Here is a 9,066-nt window from a genome sequence, read left to right as displayed (position 1 = left end):
GAGCCACATCTATGAACCTTAGGAAACTATACTTGGGGATTCAACATAGTTCTGGGGAGTTGGGGGGAAGAGCAATTTTGTCCTTAGATGCCGCTAAGGCGTTCGATAGTCTGGAGTGGGGTTTTTTGTGGGCGGTACTTCGGAAAATGGGCTTTGGACACAGATTTATAAATTGGGTGAGGCTGTTATATGGCTCGCCGGTGGCGAAGGTTGGGGCTAATGGCAGGGTCTCTGAGTCTTTTCCTCTTGGGAGAGGTACTAGACAGGGGTGCCCGCTCTCGCCCTTGCTATTTGCTACTGCGGTGGAGCCATTGGCAGTTGCAATTCGGAAGACCAGAGAAATAATGGGATTCAGATGTGGAACTGTGGAGTTGAGGATATCATTGTACGCGGATGATTTACTTCTATATTTAGATAAGGTACATTCCTCGATTTTGCCGGCAATGGAGGTCATTCGAGAATTTGGGCTGAGGTCTGGTCTTCGGATTAATTGGTCCAAATCAGCTTTAATGCCTATAGACCCTCTCCCGGCGGATTTCTCAGATTTGCAGATACCGGTCCCTGGAGTTCGGAGGTTTAAGTATCTGGGTATAATTGTTAGTCCTGCCCCGAAGGATTTTCGGGCTCTGAATCTGGAGCCCCTGTTGCAGCGATTTAGAGCAAAAGTACATACTTGGTGTCGCCTGCCATTGTCGAATATTGGTAGATCTAACTTAATCAAAATGGTAATGATGCCACAATTATTATATTTGATACATAATTCTCCGGTGTGGATCTGTAGGGACTTTTTTGCAAAAATAAATACATTATTCCGGGAATTAATTTGGAAGAAAAAACAGGCTAGGATTCGCTTGGAGATACTGCAGCGAGGGAAGGAGGAGGGAGGATTGGCGGTGCCAAACCCATTCATATACTTTATGGCCTCCCAGATGCAACATCTTAAGGGTTGGGGTAGAGACGGGGCGTGTGACAATGGTGGTGATATTGTGAGGGAAGGATCGGTATGGAAATATCCAGGGTGCCGGTTGGAGATGGGAAGACGGCAGATAAATGGGGCACGATACCCCACGTTGGCTATGATTTTCAGGGTGTGGGATAGGGGTAAGTCTCTTTTGAAGATAAATGGGCCTACGGAATTGTGGCCATTGTGGCGAAATCCGGATTTGCAAGAGATCAAAAAGCTGGTGGGGTTCGGAAGATGGGAAGATAAAGGGATTTATCTGGTGTCACAAATTTTGCAAAATAATACTCTTAAGAGTTTTGAACAATTGAGAACAGAATTTCACCTCCCGCACGTCTTCTTTTATCAGTACTTACAGCTAAGACATGCATTGGAAAAACAGAGAAGGACAAATCCGGTGATAGTGACACATAATCAAACACTACATATGCTGCTTACATCTGAGTCTTCTAGGGGACTTATCTCTGAATTATATAAAAGATTATTGCCTGCCCATCTGGAGACATATCCACTGACTGCTGCTAAGAATAAGTGGGAACGGGACGTTGGCCCCCTGACGGAGGACCAGTGGTCCGATATTCTAGAACAGGTCCCTAAAATGGCGGTTTCTGAGTGCCAGCGGCTTTCGCAAATATATCTCATTCACAGGGTATATAAAACACCCAGCTTATTATTTAAAATGGGACTTAGGCCCAATACACAATGTGTTAGGTGTGGGCAGGATGATGCCCACTTGATGCATGTTATGTGGGAGTGCGGGCACATTGGGGATTTCTGGAGGCAGACCCTGGGACTCATAGCCCAAGTATACCATATCACAATACGACCGTCACCTCGTCTATGTTTGTTGAATTTGTGGGAGGAGGGGGTTGACCCGGACTCTGCAGTGGCCCTGGGAATAGCACGCATCCTGTATCAGGCAAGAAAGATACTTGCATATCATTGGTTGGATCCTATGCCACCAACATTGTCAGAGCTTAAAAATAAACTAAATAATGTCATCAGATTGGAAAGGGGGGCTTATTTAAAAAGAAATGCATTAAGAAAGTTTTACAAAATTTGGCAGCCATGGATGGAGTCACCGGGTCTCCCCTCGGGCGCACTGGTACGGGATGCAATGTTGGACCAGTTGCTGTTGTGCTTGCGATGAGGGGATGCTTGGGGGGTGAAAATAAAGTCTAGTGCCCTTTGTGGCGAAGTAGATTTTGAGTGGCGCGGTGGGAGGGGGCTGGGGTGGATTGGACCTGATATGCGGGGGGGGCGAAATATGATGCGGAGTGGCGCGGCTGGCGGGGATGGTTTTCCCGCTGAAATGAGGCACTGATGTATAATTTTGATTTTTGTTTATTTGTGGAGCCATGTTGTTTATAGGCTCAATTTTATGCAAATATCTGTGTTTTGAGATTTCTTCTTTTTATTTATTCTTACACAGGAAGAGTTTTACCCTTTAAATAATATCTGCTCTCAATGTAATTTTTACTAGCTATATAAGATGTCATATTCTTTCTGTATTGATTCCTGAATGTTTAATAAAAAAGATCTGATTCAAAAAAATTGATTTACTTAATAAATAAGATTAAATAATAAACAGTATAAAACTATAAATACAAATGCATTAATCAGAAACAAGCATTATTCATACATTACATTATTCAGATAGACGTCGACCAGTCATCCTCCATGAGCCAAGAGTGCCAGAGAACATGTGTCCTGGTTCTTTTTAAATGTCCAGCTAAAAAGGTGTGTCCAGCCCCACCATGTGGGGAATGATGTCACAAGTCTATTGTCCATTGGCTATAAACACATCCCCTCAATACCTGTTTTAACCAGTATATAATACAAGAAGCTGGAGGTGGGGGCATCCTGTGTGCCACATAGCAAAAATACAGCAAGCTGGAGGAGGGGCTTTGGAGCACAAGATAACCTAATTATGGCAATGAAGGTCCTTTGTTGGTAGATAAGTGTAAGCCAGTTATTTGCTCTGCTTGGACAATTTGACCAAGTTTCAATGACCTTCTAGGAAGGTTCAAAGAGCTGAGTATAACTGATTGAAACTATATCAATAGTTGGTATTAATTAATTGGAGTGTTGAAACCATATAAAAATAACTCATAGTATACACCTGTATGGAAAGAACTTTGTGCCTGCTGCTGATATCGGGACTGCTGCAATGCCTGGTTGTAAACTGCCTGGCAGGCCTGCATCACGTTCAGCTGGAGATCAGGCGGTAGGTTTTCCATCATGCACCGCTCTATTGAGAAAAAAATGTCGCGCCGGTATATAAAGGTCAGCTTCCAGGCGGTCAAGGCATCTGTGGAAATCCTGGAAGAGTGTGTTCACCTGAGTGAACCCACTGTCCAATCTTTCTAAAATCGCCTTCATCCCATCCTGGAAAGTCAAGCTTAAGTGAATAAACTCGGGCATGAGTGACCTCTCCCAGGCCCTCTGCCGCTGGCGAGCAGACCCAAGTAAAGTAGAGGCAGAGGCCTGGGAGAGGGGTAAACCTGCTAGACCGGCTGCCTGTTCTCCAGCCTCCTGTGAAGCCTGCAAGGTTGCTCCCTCGCTGGTGGATGTTTGGGATTGTGCCGGTTTGTTGGCTGGTCGATGAAGGGCCGCTCCAACTGAGGACGATCCAGGTTCAGTGCGGTAAAACATTAGTAAAAAAAAAATAAAAAGTTTAAATCATAGTAAGACAACACAAAAGATACTCGCGTTCGTTGAGCAACTGCAGGCTTCAAAAAAGAAAGCTGCTGATGGTTCTTATATTTTCAGATTTTTCGAGTACCACCACTTCAAACCCGACTCTCCTCTCTCATGTCCTTGTTGAAGCGATCCTTCATCGAGCGCCAACGAACTTTTATTCTCTTCACTGTGAAAGGGGGAAAAAAGGAAAAAAAAAAATTGTAAAGCTATGCACCTACAGGTTCACTGCTCCGTCAGACCACATTGCAATACTCACCAGAATCCTTTCTGGCATATGGCGTGGCACGGTCCCAATGATGCAGTAGCGATCAGGCCACTTCTTCCCAGAGTTGTCGGATCAAGGCTGAGTTGGAATCATTCCGATCACGGGGGTCCCACAACGCTACTCGCTCTAGCACAGCTTGAATAAGTAGGTCGATAGCTATGTCACGCTGTCCTTCTTCACGTTGTGGAACCCATAGATGAAATGCAGAAAAAGAATATGTAAGTAAAACTGAAAAAAAAAATCAATTACCACTCTCATAAAGGCTACTTACACCCCATCTTTCCTCCTCAGCAACTTGAGGCCGATGACCTCGGGAAGCTTCATTTCCACTTGACTGCTCCTGCTCTTCATCACTGGAAGGTTCCTGTAAAGAAAATACATGATTTACCACATGTGGAGTATTGCCAGTCACTACATACCAATCAGTATAGCAAATGTGATTACATAATCAGTGTCATGTCCAGTTTTGGAAGCTTCAGTGGAGAACATGTTGGAATAGCAGGCAGCAGTCAGGTGAAACACTACAGAAAAGAACAGAGAAAAAAAAAATAAACTTGGTAAGAGCCAAACACAATGTAGCCAAAAAAAAAAAAAAAGGACAACAATACATTACAGGCAGTAGTCCAACAGCACAGGAGTCAGGCAGCACAGAACCGGGACAGCAGAAACAGGATGGCAGCACCGGGACGGCAGCACCAGGACAGCAGCTCCAGGACGGCAGCACCAGGAGGGCAACTCGGGACCGGATCAGCAGTCTACAAGGGACAGAACGAAAAACTAATACAAAGTACAGAATATATAGCACAAAAATCCATAGGTAAAGAAATGGCACAACTCACTATAGTGATAAACCACAGAAGAACATAAACAAGTATACCATGCCAGTAAAGTTAATAAGTCTTTATTAGTAGTAGACTAATGTATAAAAATGAATATACAAAATACAATTTCAAGGTCACTACAAACATATAATAGGAATAGACAACGCCAAAAGCCTGACCTACTGCTTATGTAAACATAGTGCACATTTGTTAACCCCTTAATGTCCAATGATGGACACAGTCCGTCATCAGACATTTCCCCTGCTTTGATGAGGGCTCCGGCGCTGAGCCCGCATCAAAGCCGGGACATGTCAGCTGTTATGAACAGCTGACATGTGCCCGCAATAGGCGCGAGCGGAATCGCCGTCCGCCCGCGCCTATTAACTAGTGAAATGCCGCTGTCAATGCTGACAGCGGGCATTTAAATAGCATTTCCGGCCGCCGGGCCGGAAATGACGTCATCGCCGACCCCCGTCACGTGATCGGGGGTCGGCGTCATGTTGCCTGGACAACCAGAGGTCTCTATGAGACCTCTATGGTTGTTCCAGGCATATGGCTTTCAGCGCCACCCGGTGGTCGGCGCTGAAAGCACAGCAGTAAATCTGCTACATATGGGCGATCTGCTCATCGCCCATATGTAGCAGAGCTGATCGGGTTGTGCAAGCTTCTAGCCTCCTATGGAGGCTATTGAAGCATGCCAAAAGTAAAAAAAAAAATGTTTAAAAATAAAAAAAAATTAAAAAAACCTAAGGGTATGTGCACACGTAGTTTTTAGTCTCGGCGGATTTTGTAGAGAAAACCGCAGGAAATCCGCAGGACAAAGTGCTGCGGTTTTTCTGCGGTTTATCTGCGGATTATCTGCGTTTTTTCTGCGGTTTTGCCCTGCGGTTTTACACCTCATAATGGATGAGGTGTAAAACCGCAGCGTTTCTGCACCAAACAATTGACATGCTGCGGATTGTAAACCGCAGCAAAACCGCGCGGAAAAAAACGCAGCATGTGCACAGCTTTTTTTTATTTCCATAGGAAATAAAGGTACTGTACAACGCAGCAGAATCTGCTGCGTTTCTGCAGAGCCAAAAACGCTGCGGAAACGCAGCAGAATCCGCAGCGTGTGCACATACCCTAAAAGTTCAAATCACCCCCCTTTCGCCCCAATCAAAATAAAACAGTAAAAAAAAAATCCCACATACACATATTAGGTATCGCCGTGTTCAGAATCGCCCGATCTATCAATAAAAAAAAAGCATTAACCCGATCGCTAAACGGCGTAGCGAGAAAAAAATTAAAAACGCCAGAATTACGTTTTTTTGGTCACCAAGACATTGCATTAAAATGCAATAACGGGTGATCAAAAGAACGTATCTGCACAAAAGTGGTATCATTAAAAACGTCAGTCCGGCACGGAAAAAATAAGCCCTCACCCGACCCCAGATCATGAAAAATGGAGATGCTACGGGTCTTGGAAAATTGCACAAATTTTTTTTTTTTTTTAGCAAACTTTGGAATTTTTTTTCACCACTTAGATAAAAGAGGACATAGACATGTTTGGTGTCTATGAACTCGTAATGACCTGGAGAATCATAATGGCAGGTCAGATTTAGCATCTAGTGAACCTAACAAAAAAGCCAAGCAAAAAACCAGTGTGGGATTGCACTTTTTTTGCAATTTCACCGCACTTGGAATTTTTTTCCCGTTTTCGAGTACACGATATGGTAAAACCAATGATGTCATTTAAAAGTACAACTCGTCCCGCAAAAAATAAGCCCTCATATGGCCATATAAATGGAAAAATAAAAAAGTTATGACTCTGGAAAGAAGGGGAGGGAAAAATGAAAATGTAAAACCAAAAATACCCCTGGTCATTAAGGGGTTAATCACAGACGTAACCATAAGCTAATTAGCATTCCCTTAGTATTGGCTATCAGTACACAAAAGGTACCATTGTGTTGCCTAAGAATGGCTACTGTAGTAAAACGCTAAGTCTGGGCACTTACATGTGAATAGTGGTCTGCTAATGCGGTCCTCCACAAGCGCCTCAACACGCGTTTCGTCCCTTCATCAGGAGGCGAACGCTGTGAGGAAGGGATGTGCATCTTAAATATTGTTGGCGGTGATTGTGAATCGGGTGCCGCTGTGTGGCAATAAGATATCCGGGTCATTACGTATTCACTTCCCATAGTGTATCACGCATGCGCCGTGTAGCGATACCGCTGTGTAGCGCTGTATAGCGATAGAGTATCCGGGGCATTATATGATCACTTCCTGTAAGTATCGCGCGTGCGTCGCTGATATACTCCATCCTCCCGACGCCATGATTTGCGGCCGTGGAACGCAGAAAACGACATGGGCCGTCACAGTGATTGCGCATGCGTCCTGCCTCCAATGCCCGCTTGTCATGACATCGATGGAGCAAGCAACAGCGCACGCGTCATACAGGAAGTGCCAGTGAATGGAGCGGTATACAATCACAGTGAAAGTGCATTGTGCAAAAATGAGTTATATCAGTGTTACCAATTCCTCTATTATAACGTAATGAAAAACTCTACATATTCTCGCCTGGATATAATTCCCAGTGTACAAGAAAGTGTAAAATGTGAAGATTAGCGTGTAATACTATACTATGACAGTCAATACCAATGTATACCAAAAAATAAATATATATCACAAAAAGAAATATGTATTTTTTAAAGTGCAAGTAGTGCTTAAGTGATACAAAGATGATCTAAACATCTATTAAATACAATATTGTCAACAATATAAAAGATATGCAAAAAACATCTATAATAATAAATGCCCTAAGCAGCTTCCGGTTGTAACAACTTCCGTCCAGTTGTAACCGGTGACATCACCGCACACCTCTTTCCATGTTAACCCTCAACACACCACTCCTCCTCAACACACACTCCTATCACCTTTCACCATCTCCCACTCATGTCCACTCACTCTTTCACTCCACATACGACCCTTTCTCTCACTCCGTCTCTCACACTCACGCCGTCATCGCCGCTGATCCGCGATCCCTGACATCTTCTTCCGCCGGCGCCATCCTGGATCCAGACGTCCTCCACGCCGGCGACATGTTCCTGCTGCGACGCTATTTTGGATCGGCGAAATCCCGCGATACTCAAGAACATGTCGCCGGCGTCGGGATCCAAAATGGCGTAGGCGAAAACTCGCGAGATTTCGCCGACGCCATTTTGGATCCTGACGTCGTCCACGCCGGCGACATGTTCTTCCCGCGACGCCATCTTGAGTATCGCGGGATTTCACGATACTCAAGATGGCGTCGCCGCAAGAACATGTCGCCGGTGTGGACAACGTCTGGATCCAGGATGGCGCCGGCGAAAGACGATGTCAGGGATCGTGGAGCAGCGGCGATGACGGCGTATGAGAGACGGAGTGAGAGAAAGGGTCGTATGTGGAGTGAAAGAGTGAGTGGAGATGGTGAAAGGTGAGAGGAGTGTGTGTGTTGAGGGTTAACATGGCAAGAGGTGTGATGCTATCGCATCGGGCCATAATCTAGTATCAATATAATCACAAATGGGCATTTGCATAAGCAATAACATATTTATCTAATTTATACAAGAAATGCATATTAGTGTCATAATCCTCATGAAATAAGGTGAAAACATGAGATACCGCCAAAATATAATGCCAGCAGATAAATGAGTTAAAAAATGCAGGAAAAGATCCAGATGACATATTAATTCCTCAGAACTTAGTCCCAAAAAATTCTTGCGGACCTGCTTTCACATATTATTAAGATTGATTTCCATCATATATCATCACACTGAAGGGACAAGAACCGCCGACATATAGCCAAGATGCATAGCCTAAGATGAGTGAAAAAGTATTTAGTATATAGGATAAAAATGGGAAACCCCAAAGACAATTAAAAAAACAAAACAGATTATAAATAGATACATAAGATACCCTACTCCCAGCAGAGAATAAATAAAAATACCAATCCCTTAAAGGAAAGAGCTAAACCCGAAATTTTCATTTAACCCCAAAGGTGTAATTGTGCGTAAGCGGTAAATCCAGCGGCTTTCGATTTGTGCCAGTCTCTTAAACAGATCACCCCCCTTTGGCCCATCGATACCTGGTCAATAGCTCTCAATTTCAGGAGACTTGCATCAGAGTTATGGAGTCCCTGAAATGTCTTGGCAAAGTTTTTAGAACTTGTTCCCCAGTGTCATTTTTTGATTTTTCTATATAATAATAACAATCTTTATTTATATAGCGCCAACATATTCCGCAGCGCTTTACAGTTAACAGTTTCAAAACACAAGTCATAAGTAACAACGTTAACA

This window comes from Dendrobates tinctorius, unplaced genomic scaffold (assembly GCF_039654945.1).
Source record: "Dendrobates tinctorius isolate UK_male_01 unplaced genomic scaffold, ASM3965494v1 ptg000032l, whole genome shotgun sequence".
In the NCBI taxonomy this organism is placed as follows: domain Eukaryota; kingdom Metazoa; phylum Chordata; class Amphibia; order Anura; family Dendrobatidae; genus Dendrobates; species Dendrobates tinctorius.
The sequence above is the reverse complement of the archived record's forward strand: the minus strand, read 5'-3'. Positions refer to the sequence as shown.